Genomic DNA, 12,437 nt, shown 5'->3' on the forward strand with positions numbered 1-12,437 from the left:
CCGTAATACCCCTACCCTTCCCACTTCCCCTCACTCTATCGGTTTCTCTCCCCTGTTCTCCTTGGTGCGCGAAAACGGTTTGGCTCCTCCATTAATGATTTGAAGACTTTTGATCTTCCTATTTGCCTTTAAATTGCATGAAATCTACACCATGTTTCCAAATCACAATGAAGTTCTCTTTTCATCTCTTGATTCTGCAACTTCCTCACCCTAGAAAACGAAGCCATGGTTCTTCATCTTCCTGTTCGTTAATTGGTTTCTTTCTTCTTGTTACCATTCCAGAAATGGTTATTCTACGTTATTTCCGTCGTTCTTCCCAGTTTATCATATTGTTAGGAGCGAAAAATGTAAGTATCTGCTGTTTTTCCTGCGTTTTCCATGAATTCACTTCGCGTAGTCGATGAATTCGCGGAGATCTGCGAAGAGAACGAGCCTGAAACTTGATGATCTACTTCGCGAATCGATGAATTCGCGACGTTCTGCGAAGAGAAAGAGTCTGAAACGTATGGATCTACCTCGCGAATCTATTAGTTCGCGAAGTCTGCAAATAGATCCTTACGTTTCAGACCTCGCAGACTTCGCGAAAGCATCGATATGCGACGTAGATAGTCACATTTCAGACCTCGCAGACTTCGCGAAAGAATCGTTATGCGAAGTAAAATCACCTCTTCCCATGCACATTTACATTCGCATGCTTCGCTAATTTTCATTTCGCGAATCCAAAATCGTCCTTTTTCATAACTAACACGGTTAATTTTTTCTGTAGATGGTTGAATATGTAAGGGTTGCTAGGTCGTCGCCCCGAAGCGGCGCGCCACCCCAGGACCCGGGGGTGGTGTCAAATATGCAAAGGTTGCGGGTAAATAAGTTAGTCCACGGTAATGGTAGGGGTAGGGGTAAGGGTAGTAGGTTACGCTTTGGGACATGGAACATAGGTTCTTTGACAGGAAGATTAGCTGAAATTGTAGATGTTATGAAGAGGAGGAGAATAAATATATTATGCCTACAAGAAACCAAGTGGGTTGGAGCCAAGGCTAGAGAGATAGCTCCTTGGGGTTATAAGCTTTGGTACTCAGGAAAGGATAAGGGTAGAAATGGAGTAGGTATTCTTATTGATAGGGAGTATATTGATGAGGTAGTAGCGGTGTCTAGGAAGAGCGATAGAATTATGAGTGTTAAGCTAGTGATAGGGGATGAGGTTGTGAATGTCATTAGTGCATATGCGCCCCAAATAGGATTAGATGTGTCTATAAGACAAGCTTTTTGGGATGACTTAGAGGAAGTGGTGCAACAGGTTCCTAGGGATGAAAAAATGGTACTAGGGGGTGATCTCAATGGACACGTGGGTTCTAGGCGAGATGGGTTTGAGAGTGTTCATGGAGGGTATGGTTTTGGAGATAAGAATGAAGAAGGAAATGATATTTTGGAATTCGCATCAGCCTATGACTTGAGTATCATGAACACATGGTTTATGAAGAGAACATCCCACTTAGTGAATTATCGGAGTGGCGGTAATGCGAGCCAAATTGACTTCTTCTTAGTAAGGAGTGCTTGGAGAAAGAGTTATATTGATTGTAAGGTGATCCCTGGTGAGAGTACGACAACCCAACATAGAGTAGTGGTGCTAGATTTTCGAAGTAGGAAATGTATAAGAAAACAAACACCTCAAGTAGAGACTAAGATTAAGTGGTGAAAATTGCAAGGGGAGAATCAACAAAAATTTGTGGATGAGATGACCAAAAAAGATATTTGGACTTGCAATATGGATTCAGATATAGATTCGATATGGAATAAGATGGAGCATAGTATAAGGGAAGTAGCGAAGGAAGTTCTAGGGGAATCTAAAGGTAGCATGCCACCGGGTAAGGACACATCTTGGTGGACAGAAGAAGTACGACAAGCAGTAAAGAGTAAGAGAGAATCCTATAAACTATTGGGGAAATGTAGGAGTGACGAGAACTACGAAAAATACAAAGAGGCTAAAAGGGAAGTAAAGAAGGTCATACGAGATGCTAGATCTAAGGTGAATCGGGATCTGTATACAAGATTGGATACGAAAAAAGGGGAAAGAGACATATATAGAATTGCTCGGATGAGAGATAGGAAGACGCGAGATCTCGGAAAAGTTAAATGTGTGAAGGATGTGGACCAGAAAGTCCTAGTTGGAGATAAGGATATCAAGGAACGATGGAGGTCCTATTTTGATGACTTATTTAATGGAGATCGCCAACAAGATGTTGGAGATATAAGTATCTATCACGATATGATAAATCATGAATGCCTGCGGAGAATTCAAAAGGGTGAAGTCAAAATGGCATTAAGTAAGATGAAGTTGAAGAAAGCAGTAGGACCTGATGGCATCCCTATTGAGATTTGGAGATGTTTGGGAGAAAGAGGAATCGAATGGTTGACGACGTTCTTCAATAAAATTTGGAGAAACAATAAGATGCCATCAGAATGGAGGAAAAGTACCTTAATCCCTTTGTATAAGAACAAAGGCGATGTCCAAGATTGTGCCAACTATCGGGGAATCAAATTAATGAGTCACACTATGAAACTTTGGGAGGGAGTGATTGAACAAAGGCTAAGGAGGACGGTGAAGATCTCGGAAAACCAGTTTGGCTTTATGCCGGGAAGATCAACTATGGAAGCCATCCATCTAATGAGACAATTAATGGAGCACTATCGAAATAAGAAGAAAGACTTGCATATGGTTTTCATTGACTTGGAGAAAGCATATGATAAGGTACCAAGGGAAGTACTTTGGTGGGCCTTGATAAGGAAAGGCATTTCGCGGAAATATATTGACATCATAAAGGACATGTATGAGGGAGTATGCACGAGTGTACGTACTAGTGTTGGGAAAACTGAAGAGTTTCCTATTACGATTGGAGTGCATCAAGGTTCCGCACTAAGCCCATTTCTTTTTGCCATCGTTATGGATGAACTAACAAGTTCACTTCAAGATGGTATACCATGGTGCATGCTGTTTGCAGATGATATTGTGTTGGTTGATGAGACGAAAGAAGGAGTGGAGATGAAGTTGGAACTATGGAGGCAAACTCTAGAATCTAGAGGCTTTAAGTTGAGTCGAAGTAAGACAGAATATTTGGAGTGTAAGTTTAGCGGCCGTAGGAGTAGGGAGGCAGGGACAATCACCCTAGATGGGAGAGTTGTTCAGGCCTCGGATTGCTTCCGGTATTTAGGATCTATTATCCAAACGGATGGAGAAGTAGATGGAGATGTTGCCCATAGGATTAAAGCTGGTTGGTCGAAGTGGAAGAGTGCTACGGGTTTCCTTTGTGATCCCGGCATGCCTAATAGATTGAAGGGAAAATTCTACCGGACGGCAATTAGACCAGCATTGTTATATGGTACGGAGTGTTGGGCAGTGAAACACTGCCACATCCATAAGATGGCGGTGGCGGAGATGCGTATGTTGAGATGGATGTGTGGTCACACGAGAAAGGACCGGGTGCGTAATGAAATAATTAGGACAAAAGTAGGGGTCACATCTGTTGAGAATAAAATGAGAGAAAACCGACTAAGGTGGTTTGGCCATGTGAGACGTAGAGCGCTTGATGCGCCGGTTAGGAGAACCGAAGAGTGGCAAAGGGATGTAGTGGTGAGGGGTAGGGGAAGACCTAAGCAAACTTGGAGGAGGGTGATCGAGAATGATATGAGTTTATTGGGAATTGAGGAAAATATGGTAGTGGATAGGACGGAGTGGAGGGAGCGAATCTGTGTCGCTGACACGACTTGATTTTCACGGTTTTATATGATGGTTCATGTTAGCCGACCCCGAATCATTTCGGGACTAAGGCTTTGTTGTTGTTGTTGTTGTTGTTGGTTGAATACGTAACATCCCTTTCTGGAAGGCGGCGTACTGGGCTGCAGGGAAGATGATTTTCCTTCCTATATAGGGATGAACTTCCCCAAGATTGACACATTCACTCCTGAAATGATTCGTTATGAGAGATTGTGTCAATCTCGGGGTGCACCATGGGACACGTCCATCCTATGGTGCCAATCTTCAAAGTGGACCTAACTTAATCCGGTGCCAATTTTAAAGCGGATGAGTAATCTTCGTTTCAAAATTGGTACCGGATTAGTTATTGTGGCAATCTTGTTGTAAATTTTGATAATGTTATGATTTGAATGTTGTTATTGTGGCAATCTTTTTGTAAATTTTGATAATGTTATGATTTGAATGTTAGAATCCGTTGTTGTTTGCCCTTTTTTGTTATATACTACTTCGCGAATTAGCTTCAAAACACATCCAGGCTTCGCATATGCGAACTAAATTCATCAAGCAAACCCAAACATTTACTTCGCAGACTTCGCATAGTATGGAATATGCGAAGTCAGACGGGATGGGGCGAGCCGCGCGTAAATATTGGGGGTATTTTTGGAAAGTCACACAAAATGAGTCTAGATATGTAATAGGTTGAGTAAATGGGTTAAATATGTAAATGGGCCTCCCATTTGACCTAGTTTTGTAATTTTCCCATTATATTATTGTCTTTCGTCCACTGCACTTATTAAATATAGGGTTAAGGTGCAAAAATACCCCTAACGTTTTGGGTCAGGAGCAATTTTACCCCTAACGTCTAAAATGGTGCAATTTTGCCCCTAACGTTTGTAGCCAAGAGCAATTTTATCCCTAACGTTGGTAATTTGGGTCAATTTCAGATATTATTATAAAACACATATATTTTTATTCATTATTTTGCACCAATTTCATATCAATTCATCCTAAAAAAAGAATTTCATGTTTTTTTGTAATTTAATAATAGAATTGGAGATTAATATTTACAAATTCGGTGAATTTTTTGAATTTTTTTTTTATCTAATTCATACAAAAGACAATATATTTTTTTATTTTTTTCACATCCCAGCATATGTTTATGATTTGTTACTGATAAAATGACGCATATATGAAGTGTAGATGATAAGATTCATGACCGAGAAAACAGTTTGATGAATTATTTCTGAAATTGATCCAATTTATCAACGTTAGGGGTAAAATTGCTCTTGGCTACAAACGTTAAGGGTAAAATTGCACTATTTTAGACGTTAGGGGTAAAATTGCTCCAGACCCAAAACGTTAGGGGTATTTTTGCACCTTAACCCTTAAATATATTATCTTTTCAAATATATTATTTTACTATCATATATTCCCATGCTTCAAAAAGGTTAGGCTGACAAATTTATATTTTCAAATCCCATGTGGACTTCTAATATTTTAATTAATTATTACGGTAAACTACACACAAGTCTCGTCAATTTTGTTGTTATTATTTATCAAAAACCATTGTTATTATTCTATTGGCAACTTATATCCATGACACCTTTAATTTTGTTTTTACTTTTACTATTATCTCTAAATTTTAAAATTAGAGATTATAGCCTTAGAACTGTATTAATATTACGATTCTTTTTATTTTGATACCGTTTAGATATTGCTTTGTTTGAAGAGAATATATTATTTAGAAAGAGCGTAAGTTTAAAAAATAAAAAATATGACGATCTTATTAAAAATGTGACTGTGTAAATAATTTTAATTCTTGTCAATTTTAAGGTTTTAATTTTGTCAAAAGACCACAGAGTTGATATTGTATAATATATTTTTTAAAATATAAAAATTAAATAATATATTATATAAAAATATGGTGATTAATAAATTATATACCCTATTAATAAAGCTAAAATTCAAAAGCCATAATGTCCCAATTTGAAGTTTCATGACCATGTGAATGGAAGAGAAGAGTTTAGAGACCATGTTGTAAACTCACTTCTTATTTTTTTTTTTTACGGCTATAAGTTTCAAAGATATAAAATCTTTGAACTATATCATTTACTAGCATAAAATTCCCTTTTTGAACTATATCAATTTTTTTTTTTGGGGTAAGATTGAACTATATCATTGATGACTAATGATGAATTCTTGATCGGAGCCCTTCCCTGTGAGGCGCTGTTGGGATCGGCGGGGGACACTCCGATGCCAAAGTCAGTAACTTGTATGTAAGCACGAAGTGGGGTTTTGGAAAGTGTGTACCTCAATAGCTTGGGGTGCAAGATATTTATACTCATTTAGTTGTAACTCTGGATAACTAGAAAGTCTCCATTAATACCTCATTAATGACGGTTACTGATCTTATTCAAGTATGACCGTTAGCTTATTAATGAGTTATTAGTTGGCTTTATTAGGAATCGGCTCTGCCGTTCTGTAGGCGTATCGAGGTGAGATGGCGGGTCTCCCAAGTGTGTGACTATCAATGGCGTGTTGAGGAATCTATCTGATTCGCCGTCTAGGAGCCTTGCTTCATACGCCATTAGCCTTGGCGATCCCCTTTATCCGCGATCGTTTGGTTAATTACCTTTTTAGTCCCGTAAATAATAACTGGGTGTTATCAGAAGCCCCCCTTAAAATGCCGCTAAAGTCCTTTAAGGATTTTGATCTTCCTGGCGTGCCGTCAATAGGCGGCTTATTGTTAGCTGCTCTGTCCCAGGCCATTCTTCGATTGACAGGTGTCTGGGACACTCTGTCCGATGTAAGCGACGTCTTTCTTTTAAAACTCTCTATTTCTCTTTCTTCAGATTTCTCTTCTCCATTGTTCAAGCTTCTAATTTTCGCCTGAGTTTCTTCTACAGTTCGTTTCGTGCCAAGAACTTGTTCGTTAGAGCTTCTTCCCTTTCACCTCGGAATTTCATGTAAGTAGACTTCGTACCTCTTTCCGTTTTACCAATTCTTTTGCTTTTATGAGTTCCTTCTGGTTCTACCTCTGAGCTTTTCGACTTGTCTTCTTCCACTGATTACTCACTTAGGTTAGAATCTTCTGAAAGCATGGATTCTTCTGAGAGTACTCCGAGCTGTGATTCGTCTAGTTTGCGTAGTGCCTTAGAGGAACGTAGGAATCGTTGTTCTGGGTTTATAGAGAACCAGAATTCCTTCGCTACTGTTGCCCCAGTTGTATCGGCGGCGACTTCTAGAATTGTATCAGGGATGGAGGCTTCTCCTTTGATTCCCTATAGGAAAAAGGGTCCCCGTGCAAAGATCACTTCGTATCGCATGAGTCCTGGGGATCTTGCTTACTTGGCGGATCATCATCCTTGGATGAAGAATTTTGAACTGATGTTGGCGAATGCCCATCAGCGTCCTGCCTGCCCTCCTAAGGGATTCCTTTCTGTGTACAAGAGCCATCTGGAAAGGGGTTTTTGTCTACCCCTTCCCGAAGTGATTGGAGAAGTCCTCGATTTCTTTGGGATCACTGTCAACCAATTGCATCCAAACGGCTGGTTGGATTTAGCTTTGGATGCTTATTTGGCAGCCAATCTGGGGGTAAATTTAACTCCACGAGTCTTCAGGTTCCTTCATAAACCTTCTAAATGACAGAGCAGTCTTTCATAACTTTTGTTAACTTTAGGGGTTACTCGCCTTTTTGTGATAAGATATCGAACGTCCATAACTGGGATGAAAAATTCTTCTTCGTTAAACTGAAAGAAGGCGAATCTTTGGGATTCCCGATTCATTGGAACTATAAACCCCAACACATGGCTGGCGGATCAACCGAGCTGACTCCTATTGAGAAGTATGTGGCGAATCTCATGAGAAGTATAAAGATAGAATTTTGGACCTATGCTGATGCCCTTGAGTTCATGAGGATTGAGGTTCCTTTGGTCCGCCGAGTGGGCACACAGATCGATTATGTGACATTTTCTCAACTTGATGAAGGTACTTTTATTCTTCCTTGAACTTTGACTTTCTTTTTTGTCCCCTGCCAGGGAGTTGTCTTAGGCCAATCACACCCTTGCAAAGAGGCGTAAGAAGATGAATGAGCTGGAAGAGAAGAAGAGGAATGAGCCAGTCGTGAATCCCAGCAAGAAAGACGGGAAACGCCCTTTGGAAGGCGCTCAGCTTCCCGTAGACAAGAGGACAAAGGCGACTCCTGTAGGTGGAGCAAAATTGATGGCTGCTGCTTCGAGGGCGGGAAAGCCTAAAATTGATTCGATGGGTCTTACTCAGGAGAAGGTATAGTTCCTCCTTTTTACTCTGCCTTTTCCATGGGTCCTAATTCTTGCTTTTTCCATTTAGGTGGCGAAACCAGATTTGGGGAAGTACTGGTTCGCCAAGAACGGGGGGAAGGGAGCCCTTGAGAACGAGGCAGTCATAAATGATCTGGATGAAGCTATCGGTCAGCTGGGGAAGGTGCGAGAGAGCCATGCCAAGTACTCTGGATCCGCCCATGCTAAGATGGGAAAAAAGGATCTTCTCACGGTAAGTTTCCCTTTGTTTCACATTTTTGGATAAAAGAGTGGTCCTAGTTCTATGGATCTTATTTCGAAATGACCTTTTTCCCTTCATCAGGCGTATGCCCATATGTGCGTGATGGAGGTGGATCTTCTCCAGGGTGTTGCCGATAAGGCCACCATCAAAAAGTTGGAGGCTAAAGTGTCTGTCATCAGTGCCAATGCCACTGCAGCCATTGCGCTTAATGAGAGTAAGAATGCCAATATCCACAAGCTGGAAGAGAAGATTGTCGAAGATGCTAAAGACCATAAGGCTGCTTTGCAGAATATGGAGGTCTTGACTGGTAGCCGTGCCTTTTATTATGGCGAACGGATCATGGCCTACGTCAAGCTTACCTATCCGGAGATAGATTTTATGGATCCAGAGTTTATCGTCCCTTCCTCCAAGGAAGCTATCAGGTATGACAAGATGGTGAATGCTCGTGACTTCATTCGTGGTCAAGTTCGAAACGAGCTGAAGAAGTTGAATGAAGAAAACTCGAAGCCTATTGTCAGCCTTGAGGCGGATGATTTTAGCGAAGCATCCAAGGAGCCTAGTGATAAGGTTGACGTTGTGGAGATTGATGGCGAAGTTCCTCAGGCGGAGGTTGCCAACAAGGGGGATGAGGCTACTCAGAAGGATGCGCCTTTAGAGAAAGGTGCAGGGGAGGATGCCATTGTAAAAACTTGACTCGTTCGATGTAAACAAGTACAATTATTGTTTTTTTTGTTTGAATGAATCCTTCTTTTCCTAGAACTTTGTTTACTTATGCATCATATCTTTTAGCAAGTAATTACTTAGAATCTGGTTTAAGATTTGTTTGATTGTTTAGGGCAGGTGGCCAGCCGTACCTCAATGTGTGGACCTTTTTTGAAGGTTAAAAGCTTTATTCCGTTTGAGGAAATTAAGCTGCTCTTGGTGGCGATCGACTTTTTCCTATCTTTGAGGTAAGTCGATCCGCCGGTGGGTCTTTTGATTCTCTTGTGAGGAGAAAGTTGAGGGTGTAATGATCTCATGTTTGAGACAATTTTAACCCGCTTTTGATGGTGGTCAATCCTTTTCCTATCTTTGAGGTAGATTGATCCACCATTGGAGCTTTTTGTTCTCATATCTTTGAGGAGAAGGTAGATATGCCGTAGTGGCGTTTTCTATGATGGGAATGCTTTTGTTGCCTCTCATCCTTGAATCTGGAATATTTATATTTCTGCAAAAAAATACTTAAAAAGAGAAGTTCCAAACAAGCATTTCATTTTATTGAATGGCGATTTGCCTTATTACAGCGGATTGGTTATGTGAGCCTCGTTAAAACCTTTAATAAGAAAAACCTCATGGGAAAAACCCTACTAAAAGAAAAAGAGTGCTCAAGACCTTTGATTACATCCTACTCTCTGGGAAAATATTTGTGGAGGTTCTGAATATTCCACGTCCGTGGCATCATATTTCCCTCCATGTCTTGAATTTTGAAAGTGGCGGGTCCAATCTTAACGATTATCCTGTACAGCCCTGTCCACTTAATTCCCAGTTTTCCTTTGCCTTCCGCGGATTGGATTTTGAATTAATTAAGTGTAAAACTGAAAACATTATTTTTGTTCGCGTACACATTAAGCTTTCAAGCCTACAAGATTTTCTTATGCTCATATTAAGAGGATTATGAAACAAGGATGAATATTTACGAGCTTTAGTTGATGAGTATTTGTCAAATGGTTCGCTAAAAAAATTCATCTCCTAAGCTGACACATAAGAGTGTTTCCTTGGTTGGACAAGACTTCAAAACATAATTCTTGGCGTAGCTAAGGGTGTTGAATATCTTCATCAAGGGTGTGACCGAAGGACTCTCCACTTTGATATCAAACCACAGAATATATTGCTCGATCATGATTTCAATCCAAAAGTTTCTGATTTTGGTTTGGCTAAGTTGCGTGACAAGAATCAAAATATAGTGTCTATGACACTGATAAAGGAACTATACGATACATGGCACCTGAAGTGTTCTCTAGAAATTTTGGGAATGTATCCTTCAAATCAGATGTTTATAGTTTTGGAATGTTGGTTTTAAAAATGGTTGGAGGAAGAAACACTGTGAATAAAAGAGGAAAATGATGAGCAAGTATACTTTCTGGAATGGATATATAATCTGTTAGAAGAACGAGACCATCTAAGGGTGGAAATTGGGGAAGAGGGAGATATTAAAATTGCAAAGAAGCTTGCAGTTTTGGGATTATGGTGCATTCAATGGAACACAGTAAATCGACCTTCCATGAAAACTGTGATTCAAATCTTTGAAGGAGAAGGAGAAAATTTATAAATACCTCCTAATCCTTTCAATTCTTCAAGAAACAAGGTACAAAATACTGAAAAACGCCTTCACCTAGAGCTGAAGACCATATCAGAAACAGAGTAACCATATATCTTTGATAGCAGCAATACCAATCCAGATCCAAGTCAACCAAATGTGCAACAAATTACAGCAACTAAAACTAGCTCAAATGTCATCATTCTTCAATCCTTACCATTGAAAACTATGCTAATCATGAGAAATCATTGCTGACAAAATCCGGTGTAAACTTTTTGTTGTGCGGAATTAATGAAAGATAAATAAACAAGCAATCGAAAAACACAGATTTACGTGGTTCACCAACATTGTGTTGGCTAGTCCACGGGCAGAAGGAGAATAGTATTATTAGGAGGCGAAAATCAGATTAGATGATTAGGTTTACATAATGGGGTATTTATAATACCCAATCTAACCTAATCCCACTAGGAACCCATGATCCTAATCCAACTAGGAACCCATGATCCCAATCCAACTAGGAATCCGAAACCCAATACTACTCCGAATAGGAAACAAGATATACTGATTCAAGGTATTACGACAAATCTCCACCTTGACTTGAATCCTCCTGAAAACATAACAGATGCACCCATGACAGTGCCAGATGAACAGACTTCTCCCTCTGCCTCAGAGTCGCCCCCTACAGGGCAACTAATAATCTCTATTCCCAGAATTTTTGATCTTCACGTTCATCGCAGACATCTTTCTCTCCAGAAAACAAAACCCCGATCGGAAACCGAAAGCTTTGATACCAGTTTGTTGTGCGGAATTAATGAAAGATAAAATAATAAACAAGCAATCGAAAAACACAGATTTACGTGGTTCACCAACATTATGTTGGCTAGTCCATGGGCAGAAGGAGAATAGTATTATTAGGAGGCGAAAATCAGATTACAATGATTAGGTTTACATAATGGGGTATTTATAAATTCTTACATTCATTTGCTTCTTCCAGCAACACATAATGCATTTATATGAGTATAGTTTTTTCACAAATCTGTAAAATATTAATTCAATCAGACTTTCACTCAATATATATTTTCTTACAATCACTACAAGAAAATACATGTTGAATGACAGAAATTTCACCGTTTGTAAGTAACTTTACTAGCGGAATTTGGACGGAACAAATACCTCAAACATACAAGCGTGAGAAATAAAAATTGACGAATCATTGACGGAAATGTGTGTTGGTCCCTTGTAAGGTTGCAAGTATAGTTCCAAAGGGGGGGGTTAGGAACTATTTAAACTTTTTTGCAATTAGGGCAGACTTCTTTTTCTAAGGAAAAAGGTTTTAACAGCGGCGCTGAGTAAACAGCAAGATACTGGCTTAGTCAACTGGTGACTAGGTCAGTTTCTTAGCTTGAGTCAGGAGATAGCACTTAGAGTCTATTCCTGAGCTCGGATGTTCAACGCGCACAACTCTACTTGACCTCTTTACTTGGTCAGTTTCTGGTTATTTAAGCAAGCAATATATATAAGGAGTTAAAGGTAAGAAATACTTCACTCAGCAGATTTATCCAGGTTCGGCTTCTTCTAAGCCTACGTCCTGTCCCCGGAACACGTTCCGAGATTTCGAATCCTCTACTGAGCTCTTTAAAGGTAGAGCCTCAAACCTTTTACAATCTTAGCAACTGAGTATAACAAGAGTACCTTCCTCTATACCTCTACTCAATCCTAATCTCTCGCTGAGTACTATAACCGAGTACTCAGCCTCTCCTTTCTATCTCTAGAAATGATAAGTGTTTTGTCCTATACAAAGATTTGCTAAGACACTTTAGACGATTGAAATAATCACTCTAGACTTTTACACAG

The sequence above is a fragment of the Euphorbia lathyris genome, chromosome 3, assembly GCF_963576675.1.
Source record: "Euphorbia lathyris chromosome 3, ddEupLath1.1, whole genome shotgun sequence".
NCBI classification, from domain to species: domain Eukaryota; kingdom Viridiplantae; phylum Streptophyta; class Magnoliopsida; order Malpighiales; family Euphorbiaceae; genus Euphorbia; species Euphorbia lathyris.